The sequence below is a fragment of the Lissotriton helveticus genome, chromosome 3_2 (assembly GCF_964261635.1).
Source record: "Lissotriton helveticus chromosome 3_2, aLisHel1.1, whole genome shotgun sequence".
In the NCBI taxonomy this organism is placed as follows: Eukaryota; Metazoa; Chordata; class Amphibia; order Caudata; family Salamandridae; genus Lissotriton; species Lissotriton helveticus.
Window position 1 is genome coordinate 234,003,569 of NC_136062.1, and position 25,652 is coordinate 234,029,220.

At 47.2% G+C, this 25,652-nt stretch overlaps 1 protein-coding gene across 5 annotated transcripts in view; it reads left to right on the top strand.

Moving 5' to 3' along the window:
* SIN3A (SIN3 transcription regulator family member A) overlaps positions 1 to 25,652 on the top strand; it is an 865,613-nt gene that overhangs the window by 376,518 nt on the left and 463,443 nt on the right. The window lies entirely within an intron of this gene.

The following is a 25,652-nucleotide window of genomic DNA, read 5'->3' on the forward strand; positions in this document are numbered from 1 at the left end:
TCCTTCGCCTTCATGGGAACTGAATGTGGTGCTGTCCAGATTGATGAAGGAGCCTTTTGAACCTATTCATAAGGCTTCGTTGCAGCACCTGTCCTGGAAGGCGGCGTTCCTCGTGACCATTACATCGGCCCGCAGGGTGAGTGAAATTCAGGCGTTGTGTTGCCGAGAACCTTATACTGTATTTCATGCTGCTAAGGTTGTTATGCGTACTCACCCTAAATTTCTTCCCAATGTTATTTCTGATTTTCATGTCAACCAGACGATAACTTTGCCTATGTTTTTTCAGAATCCTTCCTCTCCAGTGGAAAGGTCCCTGCATTCCCTGGATGTTAGGAGGGTGTTGAAATTGTATCTGGATAAAACCAAGGATATTCGTAGGTCAGACCAATTGTTTATCAATTATGGATCGGTCAGGACGGGTCTTGCGACCTCTAAGCAGTCTATCTCTAGGTGGATTGTGTCCTGCATACAATTGTGTTACCAAAAAGCTAATAAGACCTTAGGGGGTAAACCTAAGGCTCATTCCACCAGGGGCAAAGCTGCCACGACAGCTCTGCTCCGTAATGTTCCTATTGCAGAAATCTGCAAGGTGGCCACTTGGAAGTCGGTCCATACCTTTGCTAAGCATTACTGCCTGGACACTGATGCCAGGGCAGACGCTCAGGTTGGGCAGGCTTCGCTGCAAAATCTGTTCGCACAATAGTGGTGGTATTTCTCTTTTCTCTACCGCCGCTTTGGTGTGGGGATGGGCTTGCCATTCTATTCACTAGATTATGACTATACATAGAGATCCCCTACTGCAGAAGGAGTAGTTTATGTCCTGTAACTCCAGTTCTGTAGTAGGGGTATCTCTGTTATAGTCGTAAGCGCCCTCCCGCCTCCCAAGTGGAGAGAGATATTCATGTAAGGAATGCTACAGGTCTGGCGTGTTACGCCTTCAAAAAGAACTGAAAGTAAGAGGGACCTGCTGTGCATTCTGGGATACTGGGAGAAGTTCTGGAAAGTTATCTTAAAGGCACAGTATCCTATTTAAGCCACATAATGGCAGCCTATAGGGCTTGTCTGTCCATGTCTTCCTCTCTATCATTCCAGAGGCTTTTACTGGTAGAGGCAAGTTTCTCTATGGAAGAAACTGGGCTGGCTGTACTATGTGTGTGTTATTTTTGTGGAATTTCTAGTTGAAGTACTGGACAGTGTAGCCTGTGGACTGCATTATAGGCTGCATTATTTGTCTTTAAATTCTCTCTTAAGTGTCTTTGCAGTTCTGCAATTTTCTGACAACTTAAGAGATTATTTTTGATTGCCGGGGTCCACGCACATGGGCGGGACTATTCACTAGATTATGACTATAACAGAGATACCCCTACTACAGAACTGGAGTTACAGGACAGAAACTACTAAATCATGGTCCTGCCCATGCATCGCCACCCCATTTTGAACACACACATAAGGGGGAGGCACTTTAAGAACTATTGGAATATGCTGACCTGTATGAACCAAGTTTTTTTGATGTTAAGGAGAGGGTCGCAACACTTAAGGGTCGAGAAAGTGAGACGATTATTGATTTTATATTCCTATCTCCTGCTTTATTAGGGTATGTATTTTTTTACAATGCTATATACTCCCTGTTCAGTGATCACTACCCGGTGATATTACTGTTAGATAACGGTTTTGAATTTACAGATACCACGGCAATTCGTAAAGGTCCAAGTAACATCAGAACCCAAGATCAAGGGAGGAGGCTAAAATGGGCAAAAATAGTCCCAGAGCACTTCTTTGATAGCCTGAGCACAAAGGTTAATGACGAAATCCAAAAATGTATTGATTGCTCTACTATGGAAGGGGAAACTATTGTATCCTTTGAAACAATCTGTAAACAGGTTGCTCTGGAATTAATTGTTCCCTCCAGGCCCAAACTTAATCAAGTAAAAAGATGGTTTGATTTGAAATGTTCGAGGGCTCATCAAAATTTGATAAAATCGTTGAAAATCAAACCTAGGGATAAAACACTGATAGCCAGCCTCAGAAAAGAATACAAACAAATTTTACTAAACCGTAAAAATGAAATTAAAACAGAGGCTTGGGAAAGTTTGATGTCTAAAGACGTCCTTAAGGACAGCTCAAAGTTTTGGCCAATTGTAAATAGCCCACTGCTTTCAGGGGAAGAGAATGGTTTATTGGATATTAATATCCCAGAAGAGGAGTGGTTGACTCACTTTGAAAATATATATGCAAGTAATGAGATATTTGACCCATTTGTAGCTCCTATCAGCAGCTCCTCTTCTCCTAGACTAGTGTTCAATGTTGAGGATGTGGAGCAAGCAATAAATTAATCTACAAGTAATAAGGCTCCAGGCCCGGACGGCGTTCCTGCCGATCTTTTTAAAAGTAACCCCAAATTGTGGGCCAAAATTTTAACAAATGTTTTCAATTCCTCTGTCACTTTAGGGTTCCCTGCCTCTTGGGCCCACTCTATTATTATTCCCGTATTTAAAAAAGGGCAGAGAGGGGATCCAAGATGTTACAGGCCCATTTCTTTAATTGATTCCTCCGTCAAAATTTTGGGTAAAGTCATTTTGTCCAAGATGTCAGAGTGGGTGACAGACAATAGAATCTTGTCTGACCTTCAATATGGTTTTAGATCCGGCAGAAGTACTGTAGATTAGTGCCTAAACTTGTACTTATTAACTAATAAATACACTGTAGCATCCAAGGGGTCTATTTGTTTAGGCTTCATGGATTTATCCACAGCATTTGATGTGGTAAATAGATCAAAGCTGTGGACGCTTTTACTAGACATAGGGATTGACCCCTGCCTGGTCTATTTCCTAGCAGACCTACATCGGGATCTATTAGCGTCCGTTAGGAGGTCTCATGAGGGTACCTGTACAAGGCGTTTTAAATCTGGTAGAGGGGTCAGACAAGGATGTATCCTGGCCCCTCTACTTTTTACATTGTATATCAACGCTTTAGATAAATCCCTGGACACTGCTACTTTGGACGTTCCGCGTATAGGGGACAGTACCATCCCGGTTCTCCTATACGCGGACGATGCGGTCCTATTAGCTCGCACCCCGATAGGTCTACAGTGACTGTTGAACACCTTTGGGGAGTTCATGGACTCTCGGGATCTGGTAGTAAACATCGCAAAATCGCATACAATGTCCATGGGGTTACGTAAGAACAAAGTAAGGACTTTATATTGCAAGGGGGGCAGAGGTTACAAGGGTGAGGGTTTTTACTTATCTGGGGGTACTGTTTGATGACTGTTGCTCCTGGGCACCCCAGTTTTTAGTGAAAAAAGCTGCCCTAGGAAGATCGACATCAGCAGTTTTAAGCTTTGCACAGTGGTTAGGAGGAAAGCCCTGTGAAGCGATTCTCTCTATCTATAAAGCAAAGTGCTTGGCAATAGCGCTGTATGGCGCAGCTATATGGGGGTACAAACAAGTGGAAGAGATACAGAAGGTAGAAAATAAATGTTTACCTCTCTCTTATCTATTCCCCAATCTTCATCCACGTTTGCTACCCACCACAAGCTGGGGGTGGGGTATTTGTGTGACCAGACTAGCTTAGCCCCCCTTATTTGCTGGCTAAAAACCTGGCTTAACCCAGAATTAATTTTAAACCGACGGATTTTAAAAGATTGTGCTAGGCTAGAAAAGGGGAATGAAATAGTATTTTTTTAAATATTAAAACAATGTTTGCGAAACTGGGACGCCCAGATATTTTTGAAAAACCAGAGGGTATCAACCAGAGGGTATCGTTAAGGGGGACATCAATTGGGTTAAAGAGCAATTCTTGTCCCTAAGGTCACAGGAACAGGAGGGTGAGGAATTAAAAAAACCTCTTGTTAGAGCTAATTTTTTATTAGTCACATCGCCATCTATTGAGCCCTACTTAAGGCTAGTAACAAGGCCTTACCATCGCTGGTTACTAACTAAATTCCGTTTTAACCTGATTCATTTTTTATTGGGATCTCTCGAAGGGTGGAGTAAGCCTGAGGATATAGCATTTTGTAACTGTGACACCAGCTCAATTCAAGATACCATGCACTTTACAATTTTTTGCGGTCATTATTGTGAAATTAGAATTACATTTATAACACCGTTATTAAAAGGGAAGGGGTTTTTACAGGCTAAGCCTTTATTTATTCTATTTACAACTGTTGGACAACCCCTGGAACATCTTTAATATTGCAAGTTATTTTGTAGCAGCTGTCCGGTTGAAAAAAATAAGATGTGACTATAGGATGAATTCCTGCCTTTTCTAACCTGTATTTTATGGATGATTACTTTTGCAATTTTTAATATCCTTTAATACCCTAAATGTATTTTATGAATTGTGTGATTCGAATGTGTACCTTTTATGATTTTAATTAATCGATTAAAGTGGTTTTGACTTGACTTGACTTGAAATGACAGTGCTCCAAAAACTCTTATATCTTTTACAAGCGCTACCTATACAACTCAATAGGGATCTCCTCCTTAGAATGCACACCCTATTGACTCACTTCATTAGGCAAGGCGAACGAGCGCGCCTGCCGTTTCATGAGTTGTGCCGACCAAGAGAAGAGGGAGGCGTAGGGTTACCCGACCTCGCCTTATACTACAAGGCCGCACAGCTCAGGATAGCGACAGCATGGTCCAAGCGGGCATTGGAAAAACATTGGTTACACCTGGATAGAGCCATTGCGGGAAGGTCGATATGGGATCTATTATGGAAACCAAAAAAAGATAGACCTGCCGACGCCTATATTAGCACCCCCACATGCACCGTTTTGAGGGTCTGGAACTCCATCTCTAGAGGGACCGAATGGACCACATTTCCCTCCCCACACACCTCGGTACACTTCAATCCAGCCTTTCCACCAGGTCTCTGCGAAGGCCCCTTTGACGCATGGAAGGAGGGGGGATGTCTCATGCTGCAGGACCTCATTCACAATCATGATATCTTAACTTTTCGCAACATGTAGGCGGGAATTCCACCAAGGCCCAGAGGAACACTACCACTATCTTCAACTAAAGCACTGGGCTTTCACACCTCAGATTCGCGATGCGGCCACACGAGAGAAGACCGCATTTGAAAAATTAGTTCAAACAGCTGTCTCTATGAAGGGAGGGGGGGATATCATCCCTCTACAAGATTCTACTTGCTTCCACCCACGCACCGTTAGATATATGGCCATATGGGAGAGACATATCTGACAGGGAATGGGCCGGGATATGGTCAGACACTGCTAAATGTAACCACTCCCTGGAACTTTGTGAGGCTCATATGAAAACCATGATGGATTGGTACCTCTACCCAACCAAGGTTAAAAGAATATCCCTGAACACATCTGATATGTGCTGAAGGGGCTGTGGTCTCCTTGACGACTTCCAACACATATGGTGGGATTGCCCCGTGCTAGGACCTTTCTGGGAGGAGATACTAGCCCATATCAAAACCCCTTACCGACTACTATTGAAGGAGTACTCCTGGGCATTAGGCACCCATCTCTGACACACCAAACCAAAATGGCCAAGACTTTCTTATGGTCCTACCTAGGGGCGGCCAAAATCGCCACTGCGGCAGCTTGTAAGTAAACCGCGTCCCCCACCCTGTCGATGTGGCAAACACCGCTCTGGAGAATACTCTGTATAGAAAGAGTGACGAATATCTTCATAGATGGCTATACATTTTTTTTATATATATAAATGTGGGATCCCTGGTTACCTACTTGACTCAGGGGCTACCTCTGGCAATATGCCCACACTATTCGAGATATGCAGCTCTTTCAATTCTAACTCACAGACCACTAATCATACAGTACGGCCAGACGAGATCTGTCCATCCGGTTCCCTAGAGAAGGCAGACATTACCCACACTGAAGTTTGTACCTCCGCTCCAATTTGATCCACACACTCGACACGTTACTCAATCGACATCACCACCACTCTATTTTTCTCGATTTCGGGGAGAGGGTTTCCTTTGTTTAGGGTATATCACCCTCCACGTTGGAAGGGTTTAAGTTACTAATGGTCCCAAGCAGAAAGGTAGACTGAATACTTGTGCTACTGTTATAGGTTACACACTGTGCCTTTAAACTGTACGAAACTGTGTCAACACTGTCATACGTTAATCAGGGAAAGGTATTGGGTGTCGGACGAAGAAAGACAGTCACCTCCTCTAGTTCGTGTAAGATATATATTCTGTCACCAATTGAACCACATACGGTCTATTGTAATAATAAAGAATGTAATCTAAGATAAAGGCTATCTAGCCGGACACAGACCATGTTCAAGTTTGCAGGTAATACTAGAAATATACTGGTTATAGTGATGCTGACGGATCTCCTGAAGGACTCCATAACCCTGAATTAGCCCCATAAAAGCATTACCCGCACATTTCTGGAAAATGTATTATCTTGCATGTTTCTGTAATAGTTTGCCAATTTTTTTTTAAAACAATAAATATAAATTAGAAGAAAAAACAAAGGGACAACAAACCGTCAAGGGCGATGGGAGCCCTACAGCAAAGAGATTCCTTTAAAAGGGGCGGATTCAATAACAAAAAGCCCACAGGTAGAGGCACCTTTGGTCAGGGACAACAAATGTCACAGCAACCACAAGGCCAGAAACCAGGACAACAAATAGGTCAGCAGTCAGGCTAGTTTGGCAGCAACAGCAGAAGCAGCCCTTTTGGGTGAGTGGCAGAGGGAGAGGCAAGCCTCTAGAGGAATAGGAAACCGATCCAACTGACTCACAAACAAGGACCCACACAAAACACCAGTGGGGGGGGGGGGGAAATATCCTTGTTCCTCGAACAGTGGAAAATATCACAACAGACAATGGATATTAAATATGGTAAAGTACGGGTATTGCATAGAGCTTACAAGAAAACCACCTGCAAGCCCACCAAAGAAGTCTGAACACGTACTGCTAAAGGCAGAGATCAAGGAACTATACCAAAAACAGGCAATAGAATTGGTGCCAAGGCAAAAATGGTTCACTCCCCATATTTCCTAATACCCAAACAAGACCTAACTCAAGGCCAATCCTGGATCTAAGATTCATAAACAAATTCATACTAACACACAGCTTCTGTGAGAAAGTGGCTCTATATATACTGGACTAGAAGGAAGTACAGTGTGATTAGAGTCCACCAACCCCAGAGTTATAACAGAGGTAAAGTCAGAACTGACCTTACTCTCCAAAGTGGTAGCTTGGTCGAGCAGTAAGGCAGTACCAGAGGACCGTGTAAAGCATTTGATGTACACACTCAGTCAGCAAAAGGTTTCACACACTCAAGGACTGAACTCCAGGCCAATTGTTTGTATATCCAGAGATATGTTTTTTTAATTTTTAGAACCAACTGTTATAAAAATATACTTTTCACATTACGAGTACTCTCATGTAAGTACTTTGCAGAGGAGCAATAAGTTTGTACACACATCAATCACAGGTCAGCTAATAAGCAATTCAGTTCTGAAACACACTCTAGCATTGAGGTCAATGGGTTTTCATAGGAAAGTACAGTTGATTAATTTATGGATTACTTTGGTAGTCCCAGGTCTAGATCTTGGATTCAGTCCTGGGGTCTAAGCTGAAACCAGATTAGCAAAAACGTTTTAGTTACAGTGATGATTTATCCTGAATATAAAGCTTTTTTAAAAGTTCACGCTTAGAAACTTTTCGAGGTGATTCTCACAATGTTATTCAATGGGAGGAAATTCAGGTTACAGGTAAAGTACGATCGCGTTACTTTTGTAACACAGCACTAGTCTGCTAGGGCCAGCACTGGGGGGTTAACTCAAAACAGGTAGGTAATTGCGTTTCAGTATTTCGTACGATTTTTAAAGAATATTTGTAGTTTTCAAAAGTAGACAGAAGAAATTTCATAGAAAAGCAGACAATGGGTTCCTATGGAGAAAATACAGGTTACTAGTAAACCCGCTAGGGATTACTTTTGCGGTTCAGTACTGGGCTGAAAGGTACAGCACTGGCTTCTCTCCTGATCGCAGGTGAGTATTTTCAAATTCGGACTTTGGCTGATTTTATAGGAATATTTTCAGTTTTCAAAACTTCACACTTTGACCCATTTTTTACTCGAAAATGTTCAATGTTACCCAATGGCAGGTAAGTGAGTTACCGGTTTCCAGGTGAGTACTTGGTTGGTGAAGTTAGGGTTCTGGGCATAGACTCAGTGGTCCCCCAGGGTCAGGTGAGTACAGTTAGTTCAGTCCCAGCGGCGCAGGGGCGGCCGGGTGCAGAGGTAGGTAGGCCCAATGTTATCCAGTGAGGGAAAGAGGGCCTTCGGTTGGTGGCTGCTGGCTAGCAGGCCACAAGCCTCTGGGAGCTGGGCTCCTGGTCACTTGCTCTGGGCAAGGGGGGAAAGTAGGATAGGGCAAAGAGGTCACAGCCAGCGGCACTCGGGTGGCTGGGTGCAGGGTACTTTTGAGCAGTCGGGCGCTCAATGTTATCCAATGAGGATCTTGAAAAAGGAGCAAAGGCTGAAGGCTCGGGGACGGTGACTCTCCAGGGACGACCAGTGCTTCGAGAGGTAAGTTGGGATGTGGGAGCACAGTTCGGTACCCCAAAGGGAGGCACAGGGGGCTGTAGGGCGCCGAGTGCAGGGGTGTCTTTGGGTGTCGGAAAAGCTTACCCTCGGCTGGTCGCGGTTGGGGTGGCCCCTGGTTCTGAGTCTGCAGGTGTCGGCTGGTTCGTCGAGGAGGGTCTTTGAGCACTGGACTTCGGGTCCCAGTCGCCGGGGGGACGTCCTTGTAGTCTTGGTTCGGGTTGGCCCGGCCCGGGCTCGGCTGGTGCAGAGTGGGCTGGGCAGGAGCTTCCTGGTGGGCACCAGGTGGGTTGTTGCAGCAGAGCCTCTGCTGATGGGAGTCCCAATCGTCGAGAGGGTCAAGGCAGGCAGGTCCTCTGGGTGTCCCAAGGGTGCTGTCCGCGGAGGTAGCCAGGTTTAGGCAGGAGCAGGTTCCAGGATCAACAGGCCGGTAGGGCTGGGGCCCAAGTCAGTTGTTGTTGTCCTGTAAGCAGCTGAACGGCGGGTCTTCTTTTTGATCTTCTTTCTTTTTTTTGATATCTGGATCTGAGGAAGGAAGGTTCAGAGAGCCCCTAAATACTAAATTTAGGGGCGTTATAGGTAGGGCAAGGGCAGGGACCAATGGGTCCCTGTCCTGGGGTGAGTACACCCCCTAGACTGCTCCTCTCCTGTGGGAGGGAGGCAGGAGCCTAGCTGGGATTGGGCAGGACTCCCCATCAACAAGATGGCAGGAGCCCGGGGTCGTGCTTCACCTCGCCTCCTCCACATGATGGGTGGAGTTGGCACAGGTTGGCACACCCCCCTTCCTGACGTAGTTTTTCCCACCAGATTGGGGGTAGGACTGGTGGGGGTCTGGTTGCTGGGTACAGCAAATGGTCTGGAGAAGCTCTCAGAGGCGGTATGCCTTTGTAGCTTCCCCCTGTCCATCCTGGGGGAGGAGACCTAGCACCTCGCCCAGGATGTGCTTTGTTGCAGACCCAGGAGAGCGGGGGCTCTCCACCCAGGGGTCCAGCAACATGTCTGCTGAGTGGCAGCCTCTGCAGCCACTCAGCCCAGACGTGGATTGTAGGTTCGGGTTTTGGAGGGCATCTCTGAGATGCCCTCTCGTGCATGTTACATTAAACCCCACACTGGCATCAGTGCGGGTTTAATGTGCTGAGAAGTTTGATACCAAACTTGTCTGTCTTCAGTGTAGCCATTATGGTGCTGTGGAGTTCGTAATGACGACCTCCCAGCACCATATACTCATAAATGGCATCACTGCACTTACAGTGCCCAGGAATGGTCCTGGGTACTGTAGGGGCACAGGGTTCATGCACTGGTGCCCTCACCTCTGGCATATGGCACCCAGCTAGAGGGGTGACTGAGGTATGCCAGGGCAGTGGGTTCTGTGGGCATGGCACACAGGGATGTGTTTCATGTCGACTCTTGCTTTAGTTCTGTACTTATGCACTCAGCCTGCAAAGGCAGTTTGTGGGTACCAGAGTACAGGGCACGAGGGTGGCACTATCAGTGCTGCAGCCCTGAGGGGTCTTCTCAGGTCCCCATGGCCTGGATACCTAGGGTACCATTTACTAGGGGTTGACTGGGCCAGAGATGCCAATTTGGTATTTTGTTTCAGCATAGTTTTTAGGGAAGGAACACAGGCCTTGGACACCTGATTGGCAGGGACCCAGGTCACACTCAGTCAAAGCACATCAGCAGTTCAGAAAAGTGGGGCATACCAAGGCAAGAAAGATGGCACTTTCTCACAGCTTCAAAATGTGTCCTTCAAGAAATAATACCACAAATTCAAAGGAGACTACATGGCAACAATAGACCTCAGACGCCCACCCTATGAACAAGGGTTACAGAAAGTACTCGCGATTCCTGCACAACAGAACACATTACCAATTCAAAGTCCTGCCTTTGAGAATAAAGTCAGCTCCACGTGTATTCACAATGTGCCTAGCCACGGGAGCGGCACACCTAAGAAGAGAGGGAATCCATGTGTACACTTATTTGGACGACTGGCTCATAAGAGCACATTTAAAGCAAACGTCAAAAATATGTTCAAACCGCTATCCAAACACTACAAAGACTAGGTTTCTCAATAAACCACAAAAAATCTTCAATAAAACCAGAAAGGAAAAAAACATTCCTGGGAACCTTAATGCACAGAACAATGTCAAAGGCGTACCCCACACAAGCCAGGATACAAGCTATTGAGCTGGAAACGTCCCTCTACCAGAATGGACAATCTGACAGTGAGGAAAGACATGAAACTAATGGGCATGATGGCATCATGCATCCCACGTATCCCTCACGCCCTGTTACACATGCGCCCATTCCAAGAATGGCTTGCCAACAGCTGGTCCCAATCCACAGGGAGTTGGGAGGATCTAGTGGTTGTTACGTGCAAGCATACTTACAATTGTTGGCATCCCACAACATAGCTCAGGGGAGACCTTTCAAAAACCCAACTCCATCTGTTACAATCACCACAGACGCATCCCTCAACGGTTGGGGGGCAGACTGCAACCAGCTGTAAGTACATGGTCAATGGAACGAACAGTATTCGATAAAGCACATCAATTTCTTGGAGATGAAAATGGTCTTTCTGGCACTGAAATCATTCCAGAAGCATATTCAGGGGAAGACTATCCTAATCCAAACAGACAATACAACAGCAATGTTCCATCTGAACAAACCGGGAGGTACTAGTCCTTTCCGCTCAGCAATCTTGCGCAGGAAATATGGCAGTGGGCTGTAGCTCAGAATATCAATCTACAAACAGTACATCTACCAGGAGTAGACAACAATACAGCAGACCAGCTGAGCAGACAGAACAACTGTTGAAATAGCAATCGGTACAATACCTTTTCAATCTTTGGAGGAATGTGGCCTCTGCATCCTCTTCAAATTGATCCCCCCTGAATGCAGAAAGACCATTTCCCATGCACTCATAACCAGCAGACTGGACTTCGGCAACACCCTCTACGCCGGAATCAACAGAAATCTCCTACACAAGCTCCAAACCATCCAGAGCACTTCAGCCAGACTTGTCCTCCGGCATAAACACATGACCCAACACCTACGAGACCTCCATAGCCTCCCTGTTGAGAAAAGCGCGACCTTCAAACTTCTCACCCACACCTACAAATCCCTCCACAACATTGGACCCAAATACCTCAACGAGAGTTTCCTTCCTCGTACCCAAAAGGAACCTCCGCTCTGCCTACCTCGCCCTGGCAGAAGCCCCACGCATCTACAGAAACTGAGCAGGCGGAAGAGCCTTCTCCTATGTTGTAGCCAAGGTCTGGAATGAGCTTCCAGTCTACATCAGACGCTCCCCTGCTCTGCACACTTCAGGAAGTGCCTTCAAACACCTGGCTCTTCGACTGACCTGGAGCTGCCCCTCCCCCCTTTCCCCACGCCTTATGACCCTCACATGTGAGTATCGTGCTTTATAAAACCCTGTTTGCAACAATATAGAACAAAAAATGCCAGTCCTTTGCCTCGAGGTTTCCACACCGCCTGTTAAAAGGAAATGCACTTACACTCAACTGGTCGCAGACATTTGCTTACGCCTTTCCACCTATACCCATGATGCAATGAGTGTTAGAAAAAGCAAAAGGTCCAGGAATAAACTAGATTCTCATTGGCCCTCATTGGCTAAGAGAGACATGGTACTCAACCCTCCTAGAACTATCCAAGAGGGTGAGGGTCAAGCTCAAAGCAGACAGGGGCCTGCTAACAATGCAACAAGGCCAAATATTTCACCTGGAACCATCAACGCTGCACCTGGCAGCCTGGCGCCTGAGTACATAGAATTTGCCCACCTCAATTTGCCTCTAAGAACGATGGAAATTCTAAAGGAGGCAAGAAAGTAGTCAACAAGAAAATGCTATACAGCAAAATAGAAGCGATACACCACCTGATGCACTTCTAACAATAAGGTTGATTCCATTAACACTCAAACAGTAATTACATACTGTGAGCAAGTGCCCTCTTTCATGCAGGGTTTACTCCCACTTTTTGCTGATGTACTTAACTGAGTGTTCCCTGGGCTTCTGCTAATTAGGTACCCAAGACCTATGTTCCTTCCCTAAAACTGCATTGAAGCCTAACCCCAAGTAGCATCTCTGGCCATATGTCAGCCCCTGGTAAATGGTACCACAGGTACCCAGGGCACTGTGACCAGAGAAGGCCTCTAAGGGCTGCAGCACTTATTGTGACACCGTTAGAGGCCCTGTACCCTGACACTCACACACTGCCTTTGCAGGCTGCGTGTCTTGGTGCAGAACAAAGTGAAGAGTCGACATGGCACACATCCCTTTGTGCCATGCCCACAAACCACTGCCCTGGCATACCGCAGTCACTCCTCTATCTGGGCGCCCTATGCCAGTGGTGAGGGTACAGGTGCATGAGACATGTACCCCTACAGTGCCTAAGTCCATTCCTGGGCACTGTGATTGCAGTGCTGCCATTAAGAGTATATGGTGCTTGGAGTTTGTCATTACGAACTACCAACACCATAATGTCTACATTGAAGACTGGAAAGTGTGCTATCAAACTTCTCAGCACATTATATAACCCGCACTAATGCCAGTGTGGGATTTAATGTAAAATGCACAACAGAGGACATCTTAGAGATGCCCCCTGAAACTCGACCAACTTCTAGTGACCTGACTGAGTGGCTGCCTAGGCTGCCACCACCAGACGTGATTCTTGACCCCTGGTTCGAGAGCTTCTGCTCTCGGGGGCCTGAAACAATGCAGATCCTGGGACTAGGTGCCAAGCCTCCTCCCCCAGGATGGGCAGGGTTCACGAAGGAGAAGCTTCAAAGGCAATGCCGCCTTTGTGAGCCTCTCCAGACCATTTGCTTCTTTCAGCAACTGGTCCCCACTTGTTCTACCCCCCACTTTGGGCGGGAGAACGGCGGGAAAAACAAGTGAGGAAGAGAGGTGTGCCCACCTCTGCCAACTTCTCCCCTGAGGTGGTGGAGGCGAGGCGAAGCACAGCCTTGAGTCCCCACCATCTTACGATGGGGGGACTCAGTCAACCAGGGACAGGCTCCTGTCTCCAGCCCACTGGAGAGTGGCAGAATAGGGGGCGTACCCACCCCAGGGAAGGGACCCATTGGTCCCTGCCCTTTACCTACCTGCAACGCCCCATAATTTAGTTTTATGGGGGCACCCTGAACCTTCCTTCCTCAGATCCAGAAACCACAAGAAAAGAAGATAAGATAAAAGATGAAAAGCTGTGCAAAGCTAACAATAGGACAACCCCCACTGACTTGGCCCCAGCCCTACAGGCCTGTTTCCCCTCAAACCTGTTCCTGCGAAATCCCGGTGTGTCCTGGAGCCAGAAACCTCAAAAGCCCCGGAGGACCTACCTGCCCTCACTACAAAGACTGAATCTCCCGTGAACATCGGACTTGTTCAAAATGCAGCTTCTGGTGCCAGCCAGAGACTGTGAATCCAGCCCACTGTGCACCTGTGAACCTGGCCCGAGCAAGAGTGGAAAAACACCATGAGGAGGTCCCCCCGGGTATCCTGACCTGCCTCCAATCGACGCCTGCAGCCTCAATCAAGGGGACCCCCCTACCGCGACCAGAGCGGTGAAGAAAATCTGACGTCCCAAGGCACCCCTGCACCCGACGCCCCACGGCCTTGTGTGCCCAAACCAACGGTGCCTGACCAACCCACGACCTCGAAGTGGTGGTCGCACCAGGAAGATCCTCGTCCCGAGCCTGCAGTATTTCTTTGTCCCGGAGGTTCTTCATTGGAAACAGGGCACCCAACCTCAAAACAGTGTGAGAAGTTGGCCTGGTATATGATGTTCACTATTCTAGTGATCACTTTACACCAGTCCAAACAACCCTTTTGGTGATGGTTGTAAGTCAACCTTATAGACCAGCTATCCTAGTGGTAGCGTGGACAGAACAGTCTTAGGCTAAAAGACTCTAGAGGGCGTGTAAAGCCAGCTGTTTTACCATATGTAACCCCTTGAATATCAAATGAAAGGACACCACATAGGATATATATATAAAATATATATGTATTTATTTCTAGCACACTTCTCTGTACTCTTTATGAGGTCAGAGGCCAAAGCACATAACAAGACACTTAGTTATTATACGTTAAGTTGCACAATTTACGGTTAGGCCCTAGGGGCGGAGCAAACCATATATTAAGAAAGTGGTATAAGTACCACGTCACAAGAAAAGGAAAGGCCTAGGGCCTAGGAAATCCCTGGGGCTACACTGTCTTAACAATAGTTTCGAAGTGGGAGGCCCACAGGCGGCGCGTGCAGTGTCTCTACACACACGCGGGATTCAATGCAAAGTCAATGGGGATTTAGAAGTTAGATTTAGAAGGATTTAGTACACTTCCGGTTTAGCTAGGAGGAAACAACTAGAGACTTAGACACTTGGATAGTCAATACCCTTGGGAGCACCGAAGTACTCGCGTTACCTCACCCACGGACGGCGGGTGCATAGGTGTGAAGATGTGTCGGGTTTCGGCGTTGGATCCTATGGAGACCTGAAGAAAAGAGGCTGCAGGCGACCAGGAGGAAGATGTCCGGGTGGATCCAAAGGTGGATCGAGGATGAAGAGGACCTGAAAGCAGAGGGGACAGAGTCTGGGTCACTAGCCAGTGACCGGGTGGAACCAGGAAGGAACCAGACGACGTCGAGGAGCAATCAGGTGCTGTCTTGAAGCTTGTCTTGGCAGCCATGTGGACCAGGAGGCGTCGACTACGTCCAGGTGCTGGAGATGGGTTGTCCCACGAAGGATCTCGCAGATGGAGGGGTCGACTTCCGGATTGGAGTCAACAAGTCTTGGCAAAGGCAGCCCACGCAGGATACAACAAAGGCTTCTGGTGCAGACAAGCAAGGTCTGAGGTGCTTCACCTTTGCAGGGAAGCAAGGGCCAGTCTGGAGCAACCAGACCAGCGATGTGGTTCAAAAGGTTTGTCGTCACAGAGGCTACTAGCCAACGGGCCAGCAACCGGACAACGCGCTGAGCAGAACAAAAGCGGAAGGGCCCCACGCAGAACTCATGGAGTGTGGGGGGCTGATCTTCATCGCAGATGAGCTCGGGATCGGGGTTTCTCATTCCCCAGTGCACAGCTATGAGGGTACCTCAGGAGCTGCACAGGTAGCAAGTTGCAGGCTTTCCAAGATGTCCGCTCCCACGTGTCTTGTCGCCTCCACAGATCCCAGCTATGCTGCAGTCGTGAAGAGAGGGTCAGAGAGGTCTGGAAGTCTGGGTCTTGTGAGGCTCTGTGCTCGGGTTCAGGCGGGAACGTCGACAAAGCAAGCCGTTAATTTGCTGGATGGTGCCTGGTTGCCCGGGGTGGTCACTCCTTAGCCACAAGGGAGATTCTTCAGGCTTCAGCAGAATGTCGAAGGTCCAGAGTTTCGTGTCAAGTTTCAATTCAGGATTAATCTAAAGTCTCAGGACTCGGCTCCTACCTTTATACAACTAAAAGGGGCTGGATTACTTTCTAGGTCCCTCCTATGGGTGGGACCAGGAATGGGGGTGGTTACACCCCCTTTCCTTTGTCCAGTTTCGCGCCAGAGCTGGGGCTGGAGTGCCCCAGCAACCGGTTTGAACCGGGGTATGCATGGAGCACCTAGGGTGCTCCAGGCAGTGTCTCAGTCTATTCAGCCCTCCCTGTCCCAATACACAAAGTCCTGTCTGGGGTGGTGCTCGCACCTCCCCAGGCAGGAAACCTATTGTCCAAACCTCCGTGACTGGAAGGATTCCCAGCAGCAGGAGGTCAGACTTGTGTCGGTGGCAGCAGCGTCCATTTTGTGACGCTGGGGCTCTGGTTACTTTTAACCGTGATAGTCAGCAACAACATGTCTTCTCCCTCTAGAAGGGTGCAATGCTACCCCCGTCGCCAGAATTGGCGAGGGGGTAGTATTCCAAAGCGTATGACACCTTGCACGACATGTTTTGATAAGGCCAAACCAGAGTTAGCATTTAACCGCGAGGTTCATAATGCACTTAAGAGTATATGGTTGGCAATTTCATAGAACAACTATAAGGACATGGTTCCGAAAGCCATGTCTGAACTGGGGTGGCAGAGTGGGCTAAAGAACAGTGATGGATCAAACCCAGATCTTTTGACTGGATGTGAGTGTTTGATTGGTTCAGATGCTCTGTCCATCACCACCCCCTTTTGTACTTCTTCATATACCCAGCCATCCTGGAGCAGAGACCAAGTACATAGTCCACTATGTCATGCTTAGGCTTTTTGAGAGGTAACTCCTATCCTTCCTTCACAAGACATAGGGGTCCCCTTACAGGATGCCCAAACAAAAGGGCTGTAGCCAACTCCCTTTTGTGGGACCTCTCTGTAAGCAAACAGAAGGCAGGGTAAAAGGATGTCCCATCTTCGCCTCAGCTTTTCTGGTAAACCTTTTATTATCCCTTTGAGGGTCTTGTTGAATCTCTCCACAAGCCCATTGCACTGTGGGTGACAGGGTGTGGTGAACTTATAGTTGACACCACATTCCTTCCACATTGCAGCTAGATATCCTGACATGAAGTTTGCACCTCTGTCAGAGACAACCTCCTTTGCCAACCCCACTCTGGAGAAAACTCCAAGTAGGGCCCTTGCCACAACAGGAGCTGTTGTGGTCCTCAGGGGAATAGCTTCTGGATACCTGGTGGCATGATCCACTACCACCAGTATAAATCTGTGCCCAGATGCTGTTTGGGGGTCCATTGGTCCAACAATGTCTATCCCCACTCTCTCAAAGGGTACCCCCACCACAGGTAGTGAGTGGTATGAGGGGGCCTTTGTTGTGCCACCTGATTTGCCACTGGCTTGGCAGGTAACACAGGAGCGACAAAACTCCTTGGTATCTTCTGACATGTGGGGCCAGTGAAAGTTAGGGACAAGCCTGTCCCAAGTCTTGTTCTGGCCTAGGTGTCCTGCTAAGGGAATATCATGGGCCAAGGTAAGAAGGAAGCCCCTAAATTGCAGAGGTATAACCAACCTCTTGGAAGCACCAGGTTTGGGGTCTCTAGCCTCTGAATAAAGGAGCCCATCATCCCAATACACTTCATGGGTACCTTGAGCATTCTCAGCAGCCTCAGCAGCAGCCCGCTGTCTGAGGGGTTCAATTGTGCCTGCCTCAGATCTGCCCTTGAAGGTTCCCCTGTCCCAAGAAACTCAACCTGGTCAGGCTCAAGCTCTTCTAGGACAGTTCCTTCTTGGATCTCAGAATCATCCTCCTGGGAGGGCTGATCCTCAACCTGAGGCAGGGGGGAAGGCACTGCCTTAATGCTCTTTCTCCTGGGTGGTGTCTGGTCCATTGTTCCAGGATCCAACACCTGTTCAGGTAAGCACTTTTTGGCATGTGACCTGGTCACAGCAAGGACATGTGCTGATATTCCCAGCATTTCTGCATGGGTCCTATACTCCACCTCAGACCAAACTGAGGTTTCAAGATCATTACCTAACAGACACTCTACAGGAAGGTCTGAACTCACAACAACTCCTTTGAGGCCAGTTACCCCTCTCCAGGAGAAGTTAACAACTGCCACACTATGGGAGGTAGTGGCATTGCTAGCGTTGGTCACTAGGTAATTCTCACCTAGTATGATCTGTTCAGGGTCCACAAAGATAGGTGTCACCATGGTGACACTGGCACATGTGTCCCTGTAGGCCTGAGCCATCTTATCATTAATCAAAGGCGTCTGCCTGTACTTGCTCTGATTACTGGGACTTACAGTAGAGGACAATACTATGTCCCCATCACAGACCAGAACAGCCTGAGTTGGTACTCTGACTAGGCCAGAGTCCACCTCAGTTCCCAGGGTCAACCCTACTACACCCTTTTGCTGGGAGCCACCACTAACAGCTGGACTAGGGGGAACAGTTGCCTTAGGGGCAATGGTGGTTGGTGCTGTGCCCTGCTTGGTGCACTCACTAAACCAGTGAGAGACTGATTTACAGTATCCACACCAGGGCTTCTTTGGGCCTTCTTGTTTCTGTTTGTTCTTTTTGGAGCCACCCTCGCTCTGTGCCTTTTGGGGGCCTGGTGAAGACTTCTGGTCTTTTGGTTTCTGCTCATTACCCTTCTGGTCTGCTTTTTTCTGATCACCGCCCTGGTTCTGGTTTTTCTGCTTAATCCTGGTTCTGACTCATTTGTCTGCCTTTTATCCCAATTCTTGGGGAGAGGTCAGATCAGAGTCAATCAGGTACTGATGTAATAACTGCTTTTGACAGTTGTTAAGGATTTGCTCTCTCATGATCAAATTATACAATCCTGTATAGTCCTTAACTTGACTTCCCAATACCAGCCTTCCAGAGCCTTAGTGGCACAATCAACAAAATCAGTCCAGTCCTGAATCTGTGTCTTCTGGGTATCCCTGACCAACAACCTATATTGTTAAGTGGTTAGGCCAAACCGATCAATCAGAGCACTCTTCAGGACAGAGTAGTTGTTAGCATCCCCATCACTAACTGTGAGGAGCTTACCTCTACCTTTTTCTGAAAAGGAAAGCCATACGATTGCTGCCCACTGACTTTGGGGTACCTGCTGTACTTTGCAGGCCCTCTCCAAAGCAGTTATCCATTTGTGAATGTCATCCCCTTCTTTGTAGGGGGGCACACTCTTGCTTGGGTTTCTATTATCATAGGACCTATCTTTATCCTTAGGGATATTGCTGCCACCCGTGGGTTCTAACCAACTCTCTCTAGCACTAGCAAGCTTCTCTTTGGCCAAGGCAACTTCAAGTTCTTGCCTCTCAATCCTCAGAGCTGCCTCTCTCATTCTGGCCTCATGTTCTCTTCTCTGAGCAGGGCCATGAGAGCCATTTGAAGCTTGAGATTGGAGAGATTCCCTTGAGTGGGATCTTCCTCTTCTCTGCCTCTAATATCCACATTTGTAAAGCGCACAATCACCCGTTAGGGTCTCTAGGCGCTGGGGGCCGTCGGGAAGATTAAGCAAGCTATTGCCCAGAGTCACATACCTCCTCTTCCTCCATTACCTCCTCTTCCTCCTCTGGTTCAATAGTATCATCTGGAGGGAAGGACTTCATCTGCACTACCTGAAGCACCTGAGTTAGGTGTCTGTTGAGCATCATACTCTTCTAAGATGTCAACCTGGAATCTGAGGGTAGGGTTTGAACCCTGTTTTAGCCTTCTAGAAGTACACAGTTGTCTCAATTCTTGGAAAGCTAAGGCTTCATATCTCGAAGCAGTCCTCAAGGGATCTGCCTCTGCAGGCAGGGAACCACTGGAGTTCACTGTCTGAGACATGGTTTATTTATTTATTTATAAAATTTATAGAGCGCGAACAATGGCCCTTAGGCGTCTCGGCGCTGATGGCCCTTAGGCGTCTCGGCGAGGTGTGGTGTTGCACCTACCTACACTATTTGTTTTCCTACAGAACCTTTCTAGGAGTTGTAGTCAGTGTGTGCTAGGCCCTTTGCTCTAAAACACTTAAGTTCAGTAGAACTTAAGTATACTAAGACTTGTTTACCTATGTACCTATAGGTACCTATGTGATCTTTCAAATGATATCTCGCGATTACAAGTGGTAAAACAACAGCAAGCTCTAATCCCACCGCTGCCACCAATGTGAGAAGTTGGCCTGGTATATGATGTTCACTATTCTAGTGATCACTTGCACCAGTCCAAACAACCCTTATGGTGATGGTTGTAAGTCAACCTTATAGACCAGCTATCCTAGTGGTAGCATGGACAGAACAGTCTTAGGCTAAAAGACTCTTGAAGGCGTGTAAAGCCAGCTGTTTTACCATATGTAACCCCTTGAATATCAAATGAAAGGACACCACACAGGAGATATATAAAATATATATGGATTTATTTCGAACACACTCCTCTGAACTCTTTGAGGTCAGAGGCCAAAGCACATAACAAGACACTTAGTTATTATACGTTAATTTGCACAATTTACGGTCGGCCCTAGGGGCGGAGTAAACCATATATTAAGAAAGTGGTATAAGTACCACGTCACGAGAAAAGGAAAGGCCTAGGGCCTAGAGAATCGCTGGGGCTACACTGTCTTAACAATAGTTTAGAAGTAGGAGGCCCACAGGCGGCCCGTGCAGTGTCTCTCTACACACGCGGGATTCAATGCAAAGTCAATGGGAACTTAGAAGTTAGATTTAGAAGGATTTAGGACACTTCCGGTTTAGCTAGGAGGAAACAACTAGAGACTTAGACACTTGAATAGTCCATACCCTTGGGAGCACCAAAGTACTCGCGTAATCTTACCCACGGACGGCGGGTGCATAGGTGTGAAGATATGTTGGGTTTCGCCATTGAAGTCTATGGAGCCTGTGAAGAAAGATGCTGCAGGTGACCAGGCGGAAGATGTCCGGGTGGATCCAAGGGTGGATCGAGGATGAAGAGGACCTGAAAGCAGAGGGGACAGAGTCTGGGTCACTAGCCAGTGACCGGGTGGAACCAGGAAGGAACCAGACGACGTCGAGGAGTAATCGGGTGCTGTCTTGAAGCTTGTCTTGGCCGCCACGTGGACCAGGAGGCGTCGATGACGACCAGGTGCTGGAGACGGACTGTCCCACGAAGGATCTCACAGATGGAGGGGTCGACTTCCGGATTGGAGTCAACAAGCCTTGGCAAAGGCAGCCCACACTGGATACAACAAAGGCTTCTGGTGCAGACCGCAAGGTCCGAGGTGCTTCACCTTTGCAGGGAAGCAAGTGCCAGTCTGGAGCAACCAGACCAGCGATGTGGTTCAAAAGGTTTGTCGTCACAGAGGCTACTAGCCATCGGGCCAGCAACCGGACAACGCGTCGAGCAGAACAAAAGCAGAAGGGCCCCACGCAGAAGTCGTGGAGTGTGGGGGACTGATCTTCGTCGCAGATGGAGCTCGGGATCGGGGTTTCTCAATCCCCAGTGCACAGCTTCTAGGGTACCTCATGAGCTGCACAGAGGTAGCAAGTTGCAGGCTTTCCAAGATGTCCGGTCCCTCGTGTCTCGTCGCCTCCACGGATCCCAGCTATGCTGCAGTCGTGAATAGAGGTCTGGAAGTCTGGGTCTTGTCAGGCTCTGTGCTCGGGTTCCGGCGGGAACGTCGACAAAGCAAGCCGTTGATTTGCTGGATGGTGCCTGGTTGCCCAGGATGGTCACTCCTTGGCCACAAGGGAGATTCTTAGGACTTCAGCTTCAGCAGAATGTCGAAGGTCCAGAGTTTTGTGTCCAGTATCAATTCAGGATTAGTCTAAAGTCTCAGGACTCGGCTCCTATCTTTATACAAGTAAAAGGGGCTGTATTACTTTCTAGGTCCCTCCTATGAGTAGGACCAGGAAGGGGGTGGTTACACCCCCTTTCCTTTGTCCAGTTTTGCGCCAGAGCTGGGGCAGGAGTGCCCCAGCAACCTGTTTGAACCGGGGTATGCATGGAGCACCTAGGGTGCTCCAGGCAGTGTCTCAGTCTATTCAGTCCTCCCTGTCCCAATACACAAAGTCCTGTCTGGGGTGGTGCTCGCACCTCCCCAGGCAGGAAGCCTATTGTCCAAACCTCCGTGACTGGAAGGACTCCCAGCAGCAGGAGGTCAGACTTGTGTCTGTGGCAGCAGCGTCCATTTTGTGACGCTGGGGCTCTGGTTACTTTTAACCGGGATAGTCAGCAACAACATGTCTTCTCCCTCTAGAAGGGTGGAATGCTACCCCCGTCGCCAGAATTGGCGACGGGGTAGTATTCCAAAGTGTATGACACCTTACACGACATGTTTTGATAAAGCCAAACCAGAGTTAGCATTTAACCGCGAGGTTCATAATGCACTTAAGAGTATATGGTATGGCAATATCATAGAACAGCTATAAGGACATGGTTCCGAAAGCTGCAGACAGGCTCAGCTCATGCTAGAGCACCATTTCACACATAACCAACCACTCTGTCTCCAGGATTGTTAAGGCCTGCCATAGGAGTGACTTACAGGTTACTATGTGTCTATATATAAGTAGGTATAGGAATACCATACCTAAACAAGGGGTGATTACACAACCGTGCCCCAGCTGAGTGATCAGCTAGTTGTGTCTATTTGAGTGGCCAGCCAGGGGTGGCATAATACATGCTGCAGCCCCTGGTAGGCCTTGGTTACACCTATGCCACGAGTACCTAGGGTACACTTCTACAGGGGCTGACAAGGTGAACCAATTCCCAATCGTGTATGCACCTAGAGTACATGGTATAAATTTAGACAGAGTGCATCTGGGCTGTGGGTCTGATTAGCAGGCCCACAGCCACATTTAAGTCGAAAACCAGTAAAGCAAAAAGTGGGGGTGACCATAGGAAGCAGACCCTACTCTCCTACAAACAGCACCCTGGACCCATTCGCCCTAGTGCCCCTGAGGGTACACCTTTGGTGTTACTTTGGTCCCCATCTTGCACTGAGCTTAACCCTAGGAGCTTTGCTCCCACAACCTCGTGGCCTGCTTGCCAGCAGCCACCAACATGGAGACCACCTATCCTCAATAGGATGACATTGCGCCTCAACACTCTGCACCCGGCCGCCCTAGTGCCGCTGAGGGTGCAATTCAAGTGCATCACTGACCCTGGGAGACCCCTCAGTCTAACCCCAGAACTTTAACTCCCACAGCCGCACTTACCTGCAAATCAATAACCTGTTTTCCCTCCATAGGATGACAGTGACAATTTTCCCTCCAAAAAACAACTAAGTGTGGAATTTTGAAAACGAAAGATTCTTTAAAAATCGTACAAATAACCAAAACGTGTTTTCTCACCTGTTTGCAGGACATGTCCCAGTGCTGAATCTAGGCATCCAGCACTGAGTTAGAAAAAGTAACTTACCTGCAATTCATTGAAAAAGCCTATTCATTTCAATATACTGTATTTGCTAAGTGTTGCATACTATTGCTCACCTGTAAATCAAACCAATTACAATTTCTATTGCATTTTCAAACTGTTCTATATCCAATAACAGGATTCAATGCTTACCTGTACCAGGCTTGCTTAGTTCTAGAAATAAAACCGCTGTATATTGTTATACAAAAACATTTGGACTTGAGTTCAGTTTTTGAGAATGTGAATTCCTTGGCTGACTGAGTGTGTACATCAAATGCTTAACACTGTCCTGTGATACTGCCTTCCTGCTCGACCAGGCTACCACTATTATAGAGTAAGGTTCTAGCAAATTTAACCTCTGCCTACCTTTGGGGACACTTGGACTCTATACACACTATACCTCATTTTGGTGTAGTATGTATTGAGCCAGTTTCTTACACATACCTCATGTACCTCCTAGATAACAACATCAAATACTCAAGCATGAATGTGCACCTCGCTGCCATAGTAACTTAACCAGAAGAAAGACATGTAAAAGCTTCTTTACAAGTCCTGTTATTAAAAATGTTCCAGAAGGAGCTAAAAGGATTGATCCACCAAAGTCAGCTCCAATACCCACATGGAGCCTAAATACAGTACTGTCACAACTAGTGACAAAACCCGTCAAGCCCATGCATGCAGCAGACCTCAAACACATTACTCTAAAAAAAAGTTTTTATAATCGTTATAACGTCCCTATGAAGAGTAAGTGAGCTACAAGCTCTAACAATCCAAGAACCATACTTAAAAATCCACATGGATAAATTCATCTTAAAGACAAACCACACTTGGTAACAAAGGTGGTGTCAAAATATCACTAGAATCAAAATATCATCCTACCGGTTTTCTTCAAAAACTAAAAACCCAAAGACTAAAGGGTAAAGAAGCCTCCATACCCTGGAGGTAAGGAGAGTGTTGCTGGACTATTTTCAAAAACATAACAGACTCGAAAGACAAAACAATTGTTTGTCACCTACGCACATACCAACACAGGATCACCAGTTACAAAGGCAACTATTGCAAGATGGATAGTAGAAACCATCCAATCACGTTACGCCAATGCCAAAAACGAATTAACAATTCAGCCAACAGCTCACTCCACAAGAGAAAGGAGCAACCCTGACTTTCATGGTTAATGTACCCATTGACTCCATTGGTGCAGCAGCAACATGGGCATCAGCACACATGTTTACAAAGCATTACTGTGTGGACATACTAATAAGTAAGGAAGCTCAAATTGGACAAAGGGTGCTTCAACATCTGTTTGCAAAATCTTCCTTTCACTACAGTCTCCCAAACATTGGAGAAACCGCTACATATTCTAATGCACAGCATGTGAATCCAGAAAAGGATTCACGCTGCAAAACATAAATTGGAACAGAAAAAAGTATCCGAAGTTGGCTACCACGCACGTCGTCCTCCAGGATACTGTCGGACGTCACACAGGGGCCGTACCTGGCACCAAATGGTGGTCGACAGCGACCTAAACAAGAAGAAAAAATAAAGAAGAAAATAAGACCATTCCGGACCCAACCACTAAATGGCGGAGTAATGCACAGCGTGTGAATCCAGAAAATTATTCAAACTGCAAAACTACTCCTACTGGTAAGTAACCATTTCAATTTGCCATCTAACCTAAGCCTATAATTGGTTGTTGCATCTGTGCTTTGGCTACATAGCAGTCTTCCAAATAATGTATATTTTACAATTCGAGTTCCTGGAAGATCTAGTGCTCTTACAATGCATAGTTGAGAAGACATTTTAGCGATCACTTTCTCTAAACAGACCTTACAGGGTCTAATAGCTTTAGCACAGGAATTTCCTTCATTGTGATTTTCAGGTCTTAGGGACTCATGGCTTTTAACTGATTTATTTCCTAGGTTGCACTGATTTTTATATGGCAATGTCCTGGGCTTTATAGCCTCCAAATTGTATAGATTGCCAGATTACGCCGCATAACTATCTAATAGCTTGCATCTTCATACTCAACCCTTGAATTTACCTGTCTTTTAAATTGATGTATCCAGACTCAACCCTGGCTGTATACTGTGTTTCCTTTGGAGGACTGTAGCTAGCGCCAGGGCACCTCAGGGTAACAGTGCGCTTTACAAATGCCCCTAACATAACATAGACAATTGTTAAGTCAAAAGTCCTGTTAACATTGGTTTGCTGCTGGCGTGGAAGTTTTAACTATACTATAAGTTTTAGTTGTGCATTTGTTGGAAGGCTCTTCAACTTATATGTGGAGTATTTAAAAGTACATTGTGGTATGTT